Here is a 19,068-nt window from a genome sequence, read left to right as displayed (position 1 = left end):
CACAACCCATGCTGTCACGCCGTGACCTATCTTGATAGTTTTATCGGCTGCCGCAACAGCAACCCTGTTTGAGGGCCAGACTGTCGGGCCGCTTGCTTCCTATGCATCCCGAAGGGCGAACAAAAGAGTTAATTCCCCTTTCCAGTGATTAACGTTTAATGACGGAGCCGGCAGAAAAATGATGCGACTTCCAGTCTGAATAATCTCCAGCAAGCTCTGAGTCAGCAAAGATGGTGGGGGCTGGGAGACCAATAACAAGCGACGCGCCGAGGAAGAGTGTGTTCCAGGAAAAAGAAGGCTGCTGTTGCATCTTTTAAAGGCCAGCGACTTCTGTGTTCTTCCTCTGGCGCCGCTGAGCCACAAGATGGAGGCAGCGCTGAATGGCCAGGGTGGGCCTACCTTCCCATGTTGTGAAGGCATTATTATTGTCTTGGGCTTTTCTCCTCCTCCTCCTTGTTTAAAAGACTCCCTGCTGAGATAAACCGAACAACCATTGTCCGTCCGTCTTTGATGTGTGTATTTTAGAAACCTTTCCTATAAAGTTCTCTGCCCTGAAGGCTTACCTCATATGACCACAGCCTCATCCTGCCTATAGATAAAGGTTTTATTGGGCTTTATTCCCATTATTTTTGTCGTTTGGGCGCGGCGGCGTTGTTTCAAACACATTGGTAGGATTTTTTTTTTACCTGGGGCAAATCAGCTGTATGCCGAAGGAGGGAATAGAGCCATCTGAATGTTTCTCCCTGGAATCCATCACAGAACTGTAGGCCTTGGATGCTTCTTCTCCAGCCAGAGAACCTTCCAAACCAACACTCCTACCTGGTTTAGTTGCTACAGTAACAACTGGCTGGATATTATCTCTCTACACACCTGTTTTCTTTGCACCCATTGCCCTTCCACTGCTGATTTAGGAAGCAAACATACACATCCTGTGTTAGCCACAATCCGTATCTATACAGTGGTACCTCGGGTTATTCATTCCGGAGGTCCGTTCTTAACCTGTAACTGTTCTTAACCTGAAGCACCACTTTAGCTAATGGGGCCTCCTGCTGCTGCTGCGCTGCTGGAGCACGATTTCTGTTCTTATCCTGAAGCAAAGTTCTTAACCTGAGGTACTATTTCTGGGTTAGTGGAGTCTGTAACCTGAAGCGTATGTAACCCAAGGTACCACTGTACTGTATCCTGTCGTTTCTTAGGAAATGCTGTATTTTGCTGTTCTCCCCCCCACACCCACACCCACACCCAGCTTCAATCTGAATGGAAGAAAATAATGAACTAGGCTGTGTACACAATATACATTTAAGGCACATTCTTTCCCTGCAAGAATTCTGGGTGCCGTAGTTTACCCCTCACAGAATTACAATTGCCGGCAACCCTTAACAAACTGCAGTGCCCAGAATTCTTTGCGGGGGAAACGTGCTTGGAGTGTACTTTAAAGGTATAGTGCTTACACAACCTCAGCTGTTTTTTAAGCTGGCAGTGTGTACACAACCAAAGACTACTGTGATGCAACACAATCCAAACTGTCTCTTTTTGTCCCTCTGCCTTGCTGCAACCAAGGTGGTGGGTGTTCTGAGAGAAGGAACAGCAATCCAGAGGCTGTGGTGCTATGAGGAGCAAATGGATTGATCGGTGTGCTTTTTATAGAAACCTCTGCAGGTCTTTCCTTGTTCACCCTTACACACACTTTCCCTGAAGAGCCTCACAAACCATGAGGCGCCTGAATCCTCTTTGCACACAAATTATAAATTGCATAATGGTGGTCAAATCACAAAAGTTAGACTTTGTGTGTATCTTATTTTGTTGTCTGTTTTATGAGCCTAACTCAGAGCACGGTTGGGAAACTTGTGGCATTTCAGATGTTGGGAGTACAGCTTCCATCGTCTCTGTTCATTGGCCATGCCAGCTGGGGCTGATGAAAGTTGAAGTCCAACAACTCCTAAGGGCCTGAAGTTCCCCATCTCGGCCAAGGATGAAGCCACTCCCTGAAAAGGATCAATGGGATGAGATCCAGCTCTGAGAGCCTTCTGGCAGTACCCTCACTGTGAGAAGTGAAGCTACAGGGAACCAGGCACAGGGCCTTCTCAGTAGTGGCACCCGCCCTGTGGAACGCCCTCCCACCAGATGCGAAGGAGATGAGTAACTATATTATCTTTAGAAGATATCTGAAGACACTGGTGAAGGAAGAGGAGTGCGGGGGGAGTGCACTGCCCCCGGCAGCACAATCCCAGTTGGGTGCCTTTGCGGCTGCTCCCTGGCCACGCTGGGTGCCACGCCCCTGCAGGCGGCATGCCCCACCCCCAGGAAGCACACCAGCCCCACCTGCTCTCCACCCCCCACCCCCAGTGCCGGAGCAATGAAGCTCTGCCACTGTCTGAAGGCAGCCCTGTATAGGGGTGCCTTTTAATTTGTAATGTTTTATTGCACTTTTATATATGTTGTCAGCTGCCCAGAGTGGCTGAGGCACCCCAGTAAATGGGTGGGATATAAATAAAATATAACAACAACACCACCACCACAATGAGCTCTCCAGCAGGTTTTTTCCCCTAGCCAATGGAAAAAAAATGTCCAGTGGCTATGAGGGCAAGGGGATGTAACATGACATTTTTCAGACAAAAGCAGATCCAAAAAAGCCTGGAACATAATATATTCCAAGAAATATATTTGGGGGGGGGGGGGTTGCCTTTGGTGTGATGTTGTTGTTTCTTTATACCCTGCCTTTTCCCCCTGACAGGACCCAAGGTGGCTTATGGATAAAAAGAATTGCTAAAAACATAGGGAAAACCTTAATTAAAAATAAACAGTGATAGCATTAAAACGGTATACAGTGGTACCTTGGGTTACATACGCTTCATGTTACATACGCTTCGGGTTACAGACTCCGCTAACCCAGAAATAGTACCTCGGGTTAAGAACTTTGCTTCAGGATGAGAACAGAAATCATGCTCCAGCAGCAGGAGGCCCCATTCGCTAAAGTGGTGCTTCAGGTTAAGAACAGTTTCAGGTTAAGAACGGACCTCCGGAACGAATTAAGTACTTAACCCGAGGTACCACTGTACATATATAAAAACTGTTTAAAACATACAAATAATTACACTATAAACAGCACAGCACTAGCCCTTTGATAAAAAGCAGTCGGTTCCCTAAGCCTTTTGCAACAAGAAGGTCATCACCTGCCAGAGGGAGCCAGTCTACAGTAGCTTCTGTAGGGAGGAAGTTCCAGAGTCTGGGAGAAGGCACCAAGAACGCTCTCTCCTGTGTACCTGTGAGGGTGGCAGGCATGAGAGAAGGGAGACTCCCCACAAGATGCCAGAACCCGGAAAGGTTCATATAAGGGAATACAATCGGATAGCTTGAACCTAAGCCGTGTAGCACTTTGTAGATCATAATCAACACTTTGAATTGTGCCCGGAAACAGCCAGTGGAGATGTCCTAGCAAGGGAGTTGTATGCTCCCTAGAAGCAATCCCGGTCAGCAATTTGGCTGCAGCTCTTGTGGCGCTGTGGGTTAAACTACAGAGCCTAGGACTTGCCGATCAGAAGGTTGGCAGTTCGAATCCCCGCGACAGGGTGAGCTCCTGTTGCTCGGTCCCTGCTCCTGCCAACCTAGCAGTTCGAAAGCACGTCAAAGTGCAAGTAGATAAATAGGTACCGCTCCAGCGGGAAGGTAAACGGCGTTTCCGTGTGCTGCTCTGGTTCGCCAGAAGCGGCTTAGTCATGCTGGCCACATGACCCGGAAGCTGTATGCTGGCTCCCTCAGCCAATAAAGCGAGATGAGCGCTGCAACCCCAGAGTCGGCCACGACTGGACCTAATGGTCAGGGGTCCCTTTATCTTTACCTTTTGAGCCAGCCGAAGTTTCTGAGCACTTTCCAAAGCCAGCCCCACGTAGTGCGTGTTACAGTAATCCAAACTGGATGCAACTGAGGCACATGCCACTGAGGCCAAATCGAACATGACATTTTTATATTTCAGCCAATGGAAGGAATAGGGTAAAAATAAAAAATAAAAAAGTCTTACGGGATTTTTCAAACAAAAATTGATCATGCAGAGGAGACATGAATGCCCTTCTTTTGACAGGATACACATGGATTTGTTTTGGGATAGTTTACTACCCTGGGATGCTTCCAGGCAGGAGTTTATTGTGGCATCAGAGCTCATGCACACAAATTTTCGCAGCATCCGCATGACGTTGTTTTCATCAAAATGCCAGCCAGCTCTTCTTTTTCTTTTTAATTTTATGTTTGATCTGAATTTCCCCTTTCCCAGAAAATTTCAGTAAGTAAAAACACATCCACATACATTCACTGTTGGAGTGGAAGCTCATTAGTGCATTTTTTAAATGGGTGGTTTATCGTGTGTAGTGATTTTTAGGTGGGTGATCTCTATCGCCACACCCTTCCTTCAATTTGCTCCTCCTCTGAGCACAGCCTATTCATTCTGCTTCCAGCGGATCCCAATACGAGAAGAACAACACCAATTTCTGCCATTTGCTACATGCTGAAGGCATGCCTGAACTTCAGCATCCTGATTCAGAGAAGCTATTCCATCAAAGTCTCCACACAGTCAGGCTGTGTATGCATTATCATTTGCACAGCTGGAGTCTGAAGATGTGTATACATGGCATGAACCACAATCCACACCTCTCCTGTAGTTTCTTGAGATAGACTTCTGCTTGATGCACTTTCCTGCAAATCAGTTACCAGCTGATTAGAAAACAGAAGCCACAGCTAGGCTGATGTGTGTACAGTTCAGCCAGCCATTGCACATGTGTGGACAAACAGCTTTAGTGAATTTGGGGTTTGGCGTGGGAAAACTAATCAGTTAATGGGCATCGGGTGAAGATAAACCCACCCACCCTTCTCTGGGGTCTACAGCAACATAAAGATGTGACTGGAAACACAGCAGGTGAGGAACAGCCTTGCTCTATTTTAAGCTGCTAATGTCAGGTCCGGATTTAGGTTTGATGAGGCCCTAAGCTACTTAAGGTAATGGGGCCCTTTATATGTCCAGCTGTCCTTTTGCCAACAACATATTGTCGCTTTTTTTGTGTTGAATATATGCTATATGGTAATTTATGGACCTAATAGGTATCTAAAGCCATTTGCACATGTTGCCATTCAACCAGTCCATGCAGAATGTAGGCACCCTATATATAGAAAGGAGCAAACCAGTGATATTTTAGGGAGCAGGCTAGCAGGCAGGGTCCATTACTTACATCATAGGAGCCTACACAACACAAAACACTGTTGCTGTATGTATGTTTTATTTTATTTGTTTTTTATTTTATATTTTGGAAATGTACATCCAGGTTGTTTTTTCCTTTAATTTTTTTTGGGGCCCCCAAGAGAGTGGGGCCCTAACCTATAGCTTGTTTAGCTTATACATAAATCCGGCACTGGCTAATGTGTACATAGCCCATGTTGCTTTGAGGTATTGCATGAGACCATTGACTGGATACTTCAGAAAATCGTGTGGATGGCAACAGAGACCTAAGGGTTTGAGACCTAAGGGTTATTGTTGGGCACACTGCACAGCATCTGAACTTTCAATGCGTTAGATGTTGCCCTTTCAAGTGTATTATCTGATGGAGCCATCAAAGAAGGTGGCCTCGAATTGAGCCACTTATAAGAAGCAACTCTTGGTTGGTATGACAGCATGGTGGTGGTTCCTTGACATCGAGTAGGTAGGCCAAAGTGGAAACTGACCAACCCCACCACTGGAATATTGTCTTTTGGTTGCAATTGTCCTCTTACAAGTTTCCATTCATTTCCATGGGCCATAGGCAAGACAACATCTCACCTAATGATGTCATGCTGCAGTGGGTAGGCTTGCAGGATTTACATTATAGTGGTACCTCGGTTTTCAAACAGCTTAGTTCCTGAACAACTCAGAACTTGAACACTGCAAACCCAAAAGTAGGTGTCGAACTTTGCCTCGGAAGCCGAACGTGCTCCCGAGCTTCCGTTTTCATTGTTGCACAGTTAATTTGAGCCCCCCACATAGTAATTAAGGCTTCCTTCCTTCCACTTTTACCCTTGCACAGCTCATTTAAGTCTCTCCCCCCCCCCCCATCATAATTAAGGCCTTCCGTTTCTGATTGCAGTGTTCTGAGGTGATATTTGGTGCTTTTGTTTTTGCTATTTTTTTCGTTTTTGTTTGTGTGGCTTTTTAATTTCTGTGACTGCCTGGCTTGGTTTTCATTGTATGATTGATTGATTGATTGATTGATTGATTGATTGTGTGACTGCAGAAATGGATAAAAGCCCCCCATCCAAACAATTACAGTGGTACCTCGGGTTACAGACGCTTCAGGTTACAGACACTGCTAGCCCAAAAATACCGGTAGTACCTTGGGTTAAGAACTTTGCTTTCAGGATGAAAACAGAAATCATTTGGCGGCGGCGCGGCAGCAGCGAGAGGCCCCATTAGCTAAAGTGGTACCTGAGGTTAAGAACAGTTTCAGGTTAATAACGGACCTCCAGAACGAATTAAGTTCTTAACCCAATGTACCACTGTACTATCATCAGTGCAGGTAAGAAAATAATAATAATTTAATTTTTATCATCTACAATACTGTCTCGTTTATTTTATAGTACAGAACATTGATTATTGCTTTCATTTTATGGATCAATGGTCTTGTTAGATAGTAAAATTCATGTTAAATTGCTGTTTTAGGGGTTGTTTTTGAGAGTCTGGAATGGATCAATCAATCTGTTTTGCATTATGGGAAAGTACGCCTTGGTTTTGGAACACTTTGGTTTTGGAACGGACTTTCGGAACAGATTAAGTTTGAGAACCAAGGTACCACTTATTTGTTTTTTGCTTGAAGCCAACCAGAGCCAGGTGCAAAAGAATGGCACTACTGTTACTATATATACATAGAATTGCCTTATTCATCACAGAGCATCCAGGCATCTTTAAGACAAGCACCTCTCTCGCAGCCTGTAACATTTTTCTCTGTTTTCACAATAAGAGTGTCACTGGAAAAGGTGGCAGATAGAACAGTCTCTTGCAGTGGGGTGTGGAATGTGAGGGGTTGATTGGGTAGTTCCCATGCCATCACTGATAGGATGCAGCGAAGTCCTCCTTCATGCTAACTGACCTGTGGAAAGGACTCTGAGAACTGAAAACAGAGATGGTTATACATTAAAATCTTTAAATAAAAACATTTTTTTTAAATGTTCATACAGCCTAATGCACCCTTACCTGGGAGTAAATCCCATTCAACGATGTGGGCCTTAGTTCTGAGTAGACACGAATAGGATTGCTCACTTCTTATCACAGCCTTTGTGGGTGAGTTCAAAGGAAAAATATATAGGGGGGCGGGGAGAGACCACCCGGTTTATATATTTCCTCTGGCTGCATTATCAGACGTATTTACTTTGAAATCAGCCCCATTCAATTTAGTGAAACTTGCTATCAGTTGCAAGAAGCCAACTTAGTTTACTTCCACACTATACCATTAACAACAACAAAAACCCAGGGGACACCCCACCCCATCTAGTCCAACCCCCTGCGATGCTGGAATCTCAACTAATAGAATTATAGAGCACATTCCAAGCGCATTCTCACGCTCAAAGAATTCTGGGCATTGTAGTTTACTCCTCGCGGAGTTACAGTTCACAGCAACCCTTCATAAACCACAGTGCCCAGAATTATTTAGAGAGGAAAGGGAGGGGAGAATATGCTTTCAAATGCGGGCTGCTTAAGACTCGACCCGGATGCCTGTTTACCCGGAGGAAAGCTCCACTGCAAGAAAATGGGAGAGGTTCCCTAGCAGGCGAGGATACAGTCTGGCATAAATATCGATAGTTGACTTAGGCGAGCTTCCGGCTCCACAATGCAGAACACAGCCCACCCTCGGTGACCTATGGATAACGTGGTCTTTCACAGGCTGCAGCCCTATACCCACTTGTCCCTATTGAGAAAGGGCTGGTTTTTTAAATTATCCAGATAAATGCCTGCATACATGGCTGGGGAAACCCAGCCAGATGGGCAGGAGATAAATTAATAATAATAATAATAATAATAATAATAATACATGCATACATGGGAGCAAGCACCTTAAAAGCAACGCGATTTCCTTCTGAGTAAACATGCACAGTGGTGCACTATTAGTTCCTATAGAAAGCAGGCCATTGGTAGGAATTTGTAACAGCGATCCTTATTATAGCATTCGGTAGAGCAAAGAAAGGAAGGAAAAGAGAGGTGCAAATGTTTATTGCTCGCCTTAGCAGGTTCTTGTTTTATTCCCCGCACCCTAAGACCCCCTGCAATGCATCACTTGGGAGTTGGGTCTGTTTAGCCTAAAACCTACCATGTGAGTCTAAAAACCTACCTTGTCTCCAATGTACACTGGCTTCTCTTCCATCTCCGGAAAGTTCGCACGTAGACCTTTGAGCGACGCGTGTCAATCACCCCACCCCCTTTAATCCCTGGTCGAAAGCGGAAGAGGGCAATTGCGGGAGAGAGAAAATGAAATGTACAACAGGAATATGAAGATAGATAGGCCACTATGGGCCCAGGCGTGTCTGGATCTCTCCACAACAGCAACAGAAATTCAGCATCGGGAGAGAGCAACGCGCTTTGTACACGTTTGAAAAACGTGTGCAAGTGTTTACACGTCGAAAGGCAGGTTTGCTTACAGCAAGCAGCCAAGACAAAACAAAATATCGGCCAAATTCCCCCCCCCCAAAAAAAAAAAACTCCCACCGGATGCTTTATTTCCCGAGTCTTGAAATTATTTTGAATTACTGTATTGGTGGCAGCAGTTTACATGGAAAAGGGTGGATTCTGTTGTTAGAAGTGGAGGCGGCACAGGAGGTAAAAAGGAATATCTCCTTTTAATATTTAAAATATTAAAACTAGGATCTCCTTTTAATATTATTTCGGGACCTTGGAGGGACCTGTAGAAGATCAGCTGTCAGCCCCGGAACCGGCTTTCAGAGCTGAAGTTTTGCCCCCGATTGTACCCTTAGTTAGGTAAGGGATCTCTCCCACTTGCTCCGTTTAGATGGGAATGTGCTCACTTCCTTCAAAATGAATTAAGCTAGCCCTGCAGGGTGTGTTTTTTTTTTGGGGGGGCTCCTCCTATTCATTCTACCGAGTTGGGGACCCTGGATCTCTGCCCCCTAAGTCCTGCCCTGAGGGCACCACTGAGAATGTAAGAAACTCTTATCAAAAGGAAGAAATTACTCTAAGCATGTGCAGAGTGCTTTGCTCTCCCAGCGGAGTTATAGCTACATACACTTAGTTCCTTTTCACACATCTGGAATCAGGTGGGGTGTGTGTGGACAGTTTCCATGCGTGGAATGGCAACTCTGAGCCCCAGCACCTATCTCTCTCTTTTTCAATAGGACTCCTGTTGATCGTTCTTGGTTTTTACACAGTCCAAGGTCGGATAATGTCTCAGGTCAAATAAAGGAACGATGATGAGATCTTGCAACAGCAGGCCACTTTGATCCCATGTTTCCTTGGAAAGAAGCTAATTGAATATTATTATTATTATTATTATTATTATTATTATTATTATTACCCCTCCCATCTGGCTGGGTCCCCCCAGCCACTCTTGGCGGCTTCCAACAAAACACTAAAATACAATAACCTATTAAACCTTAAAAGCTTCCCTAAACAGGGCTGCCTTTAGATGTCTTCTAAAAGTTTGGTAGTTATTTTTCTCTTTGACATCTGGTGGGAGGGCGTTCCACAGGGCGGGCGCCACTACGGAGAAGGCCCTCTGCCTGGTTCCCTGTAACTTGGCTTCTCGCAGCGAGGGAACCGCCAGAAGGCCTTCGGAGCTGGACCTCAGTGTCCGGGCAGAACGATGGGGGTGGAGACGCTCCACTGAATTCAATTGGGCTTCCTCAGTCCCAAGTAAGTGCGCACAGAACAGCAGCCTGAATTCCCAGGTATTTGTATTTTACTTCTATGTTTTTTGTTAAATAAACGCGTGATGCCTGCCCTGTTATAAAATATCTGGGGGATATTTTAAGCGAGAAGGACCCAGACTGCAAGGGCCACAACTCGCACGTCGCCTTTGATGATCGAAGGTTTTGAAAGAGCTGCGGAACGACTGCCATTTACAACGCCGATTTTATTTATGTCTTTATTTCAGAGGATTACTGTATTCCGCCCTAGAAGCAGCGGTCGAGGCGGTTTACGGCAGTTTCAAAAACGAATGAATAAATAAAGCCGAGTGCACACAATCAGTCCGTAGTTGTTTCTGAATGAAACACGTCCCTCATAGCTTCCCATTGCGAGTTTTGCATGCCTGCGTTTCAAAATCAACAATTTAATTAACACACGACTTTCCATTCAAAAAATTATGCACCTCTACTGAGGCCAAGCTGGGCTGACTCAATAATTATGAGTGTTAAGCCCTGATCCTGAACACCCCACGGAGATACAGTGGAAATGGATGGCTTGGCCCCACAGCAGGTCCGGGTGGCACAGTATACAAGGAATAAACGCCTGTAAACAAAATGATACAGTAGCTGTGGGTATAGATACAAATTAGTTATATGTAGATGCGGTTGCATAAGGCGGCATTAGAAAGAAAATAGCTCCCTTATTCATTTCTAAGAATCGCTTGCAGTTAAGTAAGTTTACTGAAGTAAGTTCCAGGTCGGGTTGTTTCTGTACCGGCCTGGAAAAAAAAATTGCAGACAATACAGGCAAGTGTAAAAGAAAATACTTGGTTTGGGTGGGAGAGAGAGGTGGAAGCGGAATTAAAAAAACTGGATTAAACATAAAAGAGAGGCAATCACGTGTTTAATATAAAGCTTTTGGAAGAGGTTCCTGTTCTTCCGCATCTCTGGTTCATTTCAAGGTGGCTTACCTAATAGATCTTCGAGATGGTTATTATCATTATCAACATCATTATCATCATCATCATCTTTTGGGACGTAGGAAAATAACTTGCCCCAAGAACGGAAAACAGAGAGTGCTAAAAGTTTTAATAAGTAATAGGCGCTAGTGCGTAGCAAGCGACATAAGGGACGTTTAAACCGACAACACAGTAACTCAAAGCTTGAGAATTAAGATGTGTTGGGGGGGAATACCATGTTAGAGGATATTATTATGGGAGATATGCAGCCCATAATTAAGGCCAGTTAGAATTAAATGATTGCAACTCAGTAGCAATCATTTCAGTTGCGATGAAATAGTTGTAACCAGGGGTGTTTTTTGGGGGGTGTTTCTTTAATAAATAAAACACCTTATGTCAGGGGAGGAAAAGGTACCGGCTGTGTTCTGCAAGGAAATGTGGACCTCCAAGACAGACCTGCGCTACATTAAACAAAAATAAATCAGGATAATCTTATGCGAACTTTTTTAAAAGGTCAGCAACGCTGTCGCAGGGAAAGATTCCGCTCGACTTGTCCATTTCTCTCTCCCTCTGGCTGAAAACTGTGCATTGTAAAAACGCAGAGAGACGGGCAGGCATTTAAAAGAGAACCTCGCGTTCATTTAATAAAAGGAAACAAAAATGGAGATCAAGAAGTTTGCTTTCTTGGTTAACAATTCGTTTAAAGGTAGAAAGAAAGAAAGAGCCTTCGCGTAGGGTTGGAAGCGTCCGTGGCAGGTATTGACTGCAAGATTAGCAGCAGTTTAAAATGTGGATTTTTATTTGTTTATTGACCGCTCCTGTTATTTGAAGTCGCGATTAGTACAAAATGAAGTTAATTGTTGCTAAGCTGTTTAATACGCTCGTCTAGAGAAGCAAGGGGAATGCATTGTAGTAGACAGCAACGATCGTTGTTGTTGTTTAAAAAATAAGGGCCGAAGCTTTATTTATTTGCTATATAATATGCAGCTTGCAATAAGAGACTGACACGATTTCTAAGAACGTCAGCATCTTTAAATATAACAGGGTTATCTCCCTCGCCTACATTAAACCTCTTTACAACCAACGGTTTACTTTACAGATTCATTTTTCAGAGGTGAGTATTTTGGGACATTATCTTGGTCATCTGGCTGGGTTAAGTGGAACACCACGCCAACACCCTAAAATGGTTTTTTTTCTGCACCAAGAAAAGCCGGCCTCTGCTCCCTGAAGAGGAAGAGCCATGTTGCAACTTAAGAAAATAATAGACGTTAAATTAAATGCATCTATGAGGAAGCTCCTAGGTGTGGTTTTGGTTTTTCTCTTTATTTAAAATAAATGTTTTCAACAGCTATTTTTGGGATTTTCTGCTCTAGTAAGTGGGAAGGTTCTTTTCTCTGTTCGGGAAAATTAAAATTAATTACTCTCCTCCTCCCCAGCATTTTGCCTAAATAATAACTGTTTTCTCCCTTCTCATTTATCGATATAATTAGCAAGCTGTGTTCGGAATCCAGAGGGGAATTCTCCTGCGCAAACCCCATTGCAGAATTGATGGGAACTGCGCAAGAGCTCTTTAAAAAGTAACCTCAGGGCTCGTGTACTGCTTGAGCAGGAGAGCGTCCCCCTCTCTTTCCCTGTGAGAAAACAGATTTGCACAGATTCCTGGGAACTGTTCTGGAAAATATGCCCCCCCCCCCCGCCACCTATTTCTCAGCCTAGAAAATTCCACGGGTTGGGAAATTTGCTACAGGGGGGAAAGGAGGAGGAAGAGAGAGAGAATGAGAATGATCTCTCCGGAAAAAAGCAACCCGTTTCAAAATCTTAGAAAAACTCTATAAATTCGTGAAAAGAATGCTGTCCTGGGGGGATTACGGCTGTCCAAAATGCTAAGCTTGTTTCAGGGTCAGCCTTCGACAACTACAGTAACAGGAAACGCTCTGAAGCCCATCGCTGCTCCTTGCCAGCCCCAAACTTTGTGCGGGCCAAAGGCATCGCCTGTCCGCCCACACTTCACCCGGGAAAACAGGGGCGGGGGCGGCGTTTGTGGCACCCATATGATTTCGCTGACCAGCATTGCTGCAGCTGAGACGCGCACCACTCCCTTCCTATTAATACAGCTTGATGGGCCAGGGCTGAGCGACTCTGCAGTGGCCCTTCCCACTGGTTTAAAAGGCAAGATGGAGTTTGCTCTCTGGGTTAAAGAGTTCCTGGGGGCGGGGGACGCGCCATCGTGCTCTCAGTGTGTTCTGCAGAGTGCAGTATACCTCTGAAACATAGCTCTCCAGGCAGGCAGGGGTGGCAGGCTGTCACTACCATGTTTTTATGTGTGTTGGAAGCCACCCAGAGTGGCAAGGACAGCCCAGTCAGATGGGCAGAGTACTACTACTACTACTACTACTACTACTACTACTACTAATGTATTATTTATACCCCGCCCATCTGGCTGGGTTTCCCCAGCCACTCTGGCTCCCAGCATAATTATTGATGATAATAATAATGAAACAGTAAAACATCAAACATTAAAAACTTCCCTATACAGGGCTGCCTTCAGATGTCAGATAGTTGTTTATTTCCTTGACATCTGATGGGAGGGCGTTCCACAGGGCAGGTGCCACTACCGAGAAGGCCCTCTGCCTGGTTCCCTGTAACCTCACTTCTTGCAGTGAGGGAACAGCCAGAAGGCCCTCGGAGCTGGACCTCAGTGTCTGGGCTGAATGATGGAGGTGGAGATGCTCCTTCAGGTATACTGGGCTTTAAATGTCAGCACCAACACTTTGAATTGTGCTCGGAAACATACTGGGAGACAATGTACTGTAGGTATTGTTGTTGTTATCATGGCACCTTAGGGTGCTTCCAGATGGGGGCTATTTATACAGCAATGGAAATGGGTCTCTTAGTTCTGCTTTTTGTGCATGCCAGTCTGGCCCACAAGGTTCCATGCATTCCGCATTCATTGCTGTGCAGACATTTGCCATCCATACCAGGAGACAGAGCTTGATGGAATGATGTGTTTTGTCACAGCCCCTCAATCACTCCCCCGTACCACCACCATCTTCCACTAGCCTTTTTCTGTTCAGGACATGCCCACAGGTATTTCTGCACAAAACCTTCCCTCCCCTATCACAGAATCATAGAGTCAGAAGGGACCCTGAGAGTCACCCAGTCCAACTCCTGCAATGCAGAAGTGTGTGGCCGATCGAACCTGCAAGCACCATGCTCTAACCAACTGAGCTATCAGAAGTGCACAAATAGCATGTTCTACCATCCTTTGTTTAGATCACGTGTCACAATAGGCAACATGGAGGCTTGTGCTTTGCAGGTGGGGGATAGCCATTTCTTTCTCTCTTTATTAAAAACTAGTTTTGCACAAGTGATATTTAGCTATACCAGTCTGCTGCTTCCCTTCACCTGCCCTAAAGAACGCAGCAGCAGTGATATACTGGTATGCAATGATATACTGGAATTTTGATTAAGAGGTCTTGTGCAAAATCTCTCTTCTCTCTTTCTCTCTCTCTCTCCAGGGTGCTCCTCCATACATCATACTTTATTGTGTGTTCACGATGAGTTGTACTCACAATGCTATTGCGGTGATCACGCATGATTCCGCTTTCAATACTATTTGTAACAGCGGAAGTTCTAGGGTGGTCACATGACTTTGTTTCCATAACTTCCCGCTAAAATTCTGCTTAACTTTTAATACTGCAAATGTTCTGGTTTATTTTGTTCCGCTTTTGTTGTGCTGCAGCCCCTCCAGGCAGCAGTAGGGTTCAAGCATTGAGAGAGCATCATGGAACTAATTAAAACAATATAAAGCCATCACAAATGCAATATTATTGGGTCAAGAACTGGTTGCAGAGTATACCCGCAATGAAAGAGCAGTCTGGAGAGGGTGTATCCAGAGGACCTGTTTATTGAGCATTGCTCCTAAGTTGTTTGCAGGGAGGTTACATGCTGTTGTGTCAAAGCGAGTTTTATCCCATGGTTTCCAGTGCATTTCCCTGGTCATTTTCCTCATTGAGTGAACCAGTGTAGTGTAGTGGTTAAGAGCAGTAGACTCGTAATCTGGTGAACCAGGTTCGCTTCCCCGCTCCTCCACATGCAGCTGCTGGGTGACCTTGGGCCAGTCACACTTCTCTGAAGTTTCTCAGCCCCACTCACCTCACAGAGTGTTTGTTGTGGGGGTGGAAAGGAAAGGAGATTGTTAGCCGCTTTGAGACTCCTTAAGGTAGTGATAAAGCGGGATATCAAATCCAAATTCTTCTTCTTCATTGCAAAACATCTGATATTTTGAGGAAGTGGAACCATTGCACAATACCTCCCAATCAACCATAACTGAGTCACCTGAATTTGCTGGTTTGTGTTTGCATCTCACCCATATATTGAGACACTCTGGAAGTCCCCACAGTTCCCAAGGCAATCCCACACTGTCGGCTGAGAGAGCAGGTCCTCTGAGCCAGGTTACTGAGATTCAGGTGTGCCTTCAGCATCCAGCAACTGGTGGGAAATCTGAATTAAATGAAGAAAAAGGGCAATCAGGCATTTTGATGATGACATCATGTGGACGATGTGAAAAACCTTTGACCATGAGCAGCAGCAATTCTATATATATCAAAAACCTTCTACCTGAAGCATCCTAATTGTGCAGCTACTTGAGATTATTTATGCCCTAGAGATCAGATGAGTCCACTCCACCTACTCGGTTCTAAGGAACCTGGGGAGGCAGCTGAAACATCCTAGAGAATGACACCTGGAGTATCTGTAGCAAAAAAAATGTAAAGGCATCCCTAAAAGGGAAAAAATAGAGACAGTTGTTTACCATTGACAGGTACCAGAAAACAGGGACTATTGCAAAGTCAATGGCTACAGCAGGAAAAGCAGGTGCTCTGAGGGCCTTCTGACAGTTCCCTCATTGCAAGGAGAAGAAGAAGAAGAGTTTGGATTTGATACCCCGCTTTATCACTACCCGAAGGAGTCTCAAAGCAGCTAACATTCTCCTTTCCCTTCCTCCCCCACAACAAACACTCTGTGAGGTGAGTGAGGCTGAGAGACTTCAGAGAAGGGTGACTAGCCCAAGGTCACCCAGCAGCTGCATGTGGAGGAGCAGAGATGCGAACCCGGTTCACCAGATTACGAGTATACCACTCTTAACCACTACACCACACTGGCACACTGAGGTTACAGGGAAGCTGGCAGAGGATCTTCTTAGTAGTGGTGCCGGGGCGGAGGAAGAGGGGTAAGGTGGGTGTGGGCCGCCCCGGGTGTCACTACTGGGGGGGGGGTGTGACAAAATGCCGGGCACCACTCACTGCAGGGCCTGCAGTGCATCCGAGCCACGCCTTTCTCCTGGGAGTGATGTGGTGGCTTGGGTGCTAGCAGGCTCCACGCTGCCCCAAACAGTCCACCCACTGCCTCCCCCTCAGCTGTAGGGTGGCTGAGTGGGAGGAGGCAGGCAGACTCCTCTGAGGCCCCACAGGTGGCTGGCCCTGCCCCTGGGTGCAAGGCACGCACGCCATCCCAGGTGCCCAATCAGCTTGCTCCACCGCTGAGTGGTGTCCGCCTTGTGGAACACCCTCCCATCAGATGTCAATGAGATAAGTAACTATACAACCTTTGGAGGAAATTTGAAGGCAGCCCTGTATAGGGAAGTTTTTAATGTTTGACAACAATGAGATATCAGCTCCGCCCAAGGCATGATGGATAACAGCAACAACCAGGGGTAAAGACATAGCATCTCACAAGGACATGAAGAAACACCACAGACAGAATAATTGCCAACACAGGAAGAACAAGGATATCGTTTGAGTTTCTCACTTGTAGTTTTATAAATTGTTTAACGTGTCAACACAAATAGAAGTTATTAATACTGCAGATGTTGTATATTATGACTGGAATATAATGGAAATTAATAGGATTTTGGAACACAGAAATCAAATCATCAATTCTAGCGTGCGGGAGGCGGGCAGTTTATCTAAATTATATAATTCAGTATTTGAACGATTGGTATTAATAATTGTATTATAAATCGGTATTGTTATAATGAGGCTATTATTGGATTGTAATTGAAAACGAATACAGTGGTACCTTGGTTTGCAACTGTTTTGGATTACAACCACGTCAAACCCTGAAGTGTGTGTCCCTTTTTTTGGATTACAGCCCATTTATTTTGGATTACAACCCATTTTTTTCTTGGAGACCCCATTGGCGAAAGCGTGTCTTGGGTTACAACCTGTTTTGGTTTACAGCCTGACCCAAGGTATCACTGTAGAAATTATTATTTTTTGAAAAATGTTCGATGTCGTGTTTTAATTTGTTGAAGCCACCCAGACTGGCTGGGGTAACCCACCCCGATGGGTGGTATATAAAAAAATAACATTAGTAGTAGTAGGTAGGAGTATGGAGGCACTCAATCAGCGATCCTTATAATGAAATAAAAATAGGGTGTTGTAAGGGTTAACAGGGTCTCTGTTCAATGGCAGATTCAATTCCTGGCCAGGCTGGTAAAGACCTCCTGGCGCTGGAGAGTCACTACCAGCCTGTGTAGATCAAGTGTGAGGAGCCATTCAGCCTCCAGATGTTGCTGGACAACAACTCCCATCAGCCCCAGAAAGCATGGCCACCAGCCAGGGATGATGGGAGATATAGTTCAGCAGGCTCTGGAGGGTCAAAAGTTCCCCACATGTGATGTAGCCAATACTGAGCGAGAGAGACCACTGCCCGGAATCAGTATAAAGTACCTTCCTACACTCTTGTATGTGGGGAAAGGCCATGGTTCAGGCCTACAGGCATACAGAAGGACCTAAATTCAAGGATGCACTCCTGTCTGAAATCCTGCAGCTGCCAGCCATTGTAGACCAGCTTTTCCTACTTAGACTAATAATAATATTATATTATTATTTATATGCCACCCATCTGACTGGGTTGCCTCACCCACTCTAGGTGGCTCCCAACAAATTATTAAAAACATGATAAACATGAAAAACTTTTCTGTACAGGACTGCCTTCAGATGTTTTCTAAAAGTCAGATGGATGTTTATCTCCTTGACATCTGACAGGAGGGCATTCCACAAGGTCGGGGCCATTACCAAGAAGGCCCTCTGCCTGGTTCCCTATAACCTCACTTCTCACAGTGAGGAAACCGCCAGAAGGCCCTCAGAGCTGGACCTCAGTGTCTGGGCTGAACAACAGGGATGGAGACACTCCTTCAGGTATACCATTCCCATCTTTCCCATGCTGACTGGGGTTATTGGGAATTGTGGTCCAAAATATCTGGAAGGCACCAAACTGAGGTGGTGGTGCTGAGGGAGACAATACTAACATGGATGGACTAAGGATTGTTGACTGTTGCCCATTGTTACTGGTAGAGTGGAATGCAGGGAGCCCAACAGTAGGGGGAGCCAGAGCCAATGAGAGATTAGAGCCAACTAATCCTGGTTTTGACCCTCTCCTTTCTGAGTTCTACAAAGGCAACACTGAGACTTAAGCTGGAGGAAGCTGACAGGCCGTTCCAACCCCTGGATTGGTTGTATGTAAAGAGGCAGACAAGTGGGATTGACTGACAATGGAACTTGGTGGGGCCCTGCCCCACTTGCCCTAATAGAGCAGTCTCCACAGAATATAAGGTTAGACACAAATCTAACAGCAAAAATCCTCTTTGTTCTATCTCACTACCAGAAGAGTCTCTACTAGCTGATTTTCTGCTTCTCACCAAGGCACTGTGGACAGCTCAAGGGCATCTGCACCCACCTGAAGGACATGCTGTTCTGGAGAATAGATAGATTACATCTCTAGCCTTTTGATTCCTTCATTAGAATGCACATGACATCTGCCATACAAGGATTAAGGTTCCATTTACCTAGGAAGCAAAGTACAATGAGGGTGAAGCTCTTGTTAAAGCTGTTGAAAAGGCACTTTCAGAGCATTGGGGTTTAAGTCATTGGGATTTAAATTACCTGCTGTTGCTTAAAAAAAATAAAGATGCTTGCAAGGCGACTAATTAAAAACAACAGCCGACACCATTTCTGTTCACTTCTTCTGTCTCCTCCGTCAAGAAGACTTTTATAAAGCCACTTTTATAATAGCATGATTTGTGCACACATCATAAAGGGCATTCAGGCATCCAGGCAAAGTTATGATCATTTTGTGCAACTGGGGCAGTTTGGTTAATTAACTGTGAACTATATTGAATGGAGGGTGAGGATAAATTCAGGTGGAAAAAGAACGCCAATAAAGAAGGTGGAGGGCAGCC

At 45.2% G+C, this 19,068-nt stretch overlaps 1 long non-coding RNA gene across 1 annotated transcript; it reads left to right on the top strand.

The window, feature by feature from the left end:
* The first annotated feature begins 18,191 nt into the window (after window positions 1–18,191).
* Window positions 18,192–18,838, top strand: LOC310830693. The gene is made up of 2 exons (XR_014557677.1): window positions 18,192–18,345; window positions 18,495–18,838. It is a non-coding gene; the product is annotated as an uncharacterized lncRNA (long non-coding RNA).
* The last annotated feature ends 230 nt before the right edge of the window (window positions 18,839–19,068 follow it).

The sequence above is a fragment of the Podarcis gaigeae genome, assembly GCF_964106915.1.
Source record: "Podarcis gaigeae genome assembly, chromosome: 13".
Lineage (NCBI taxonomy): Eukaryota > Metazoa > Chordata > Lepidosauria > Squamata > Lacertidae > Podarcis > Podarcis gaigeae.
Note: the sequence above shows the minus strand (reverse complement) of the source record. Positions and strands in the feature narration are given on the sequence as shown.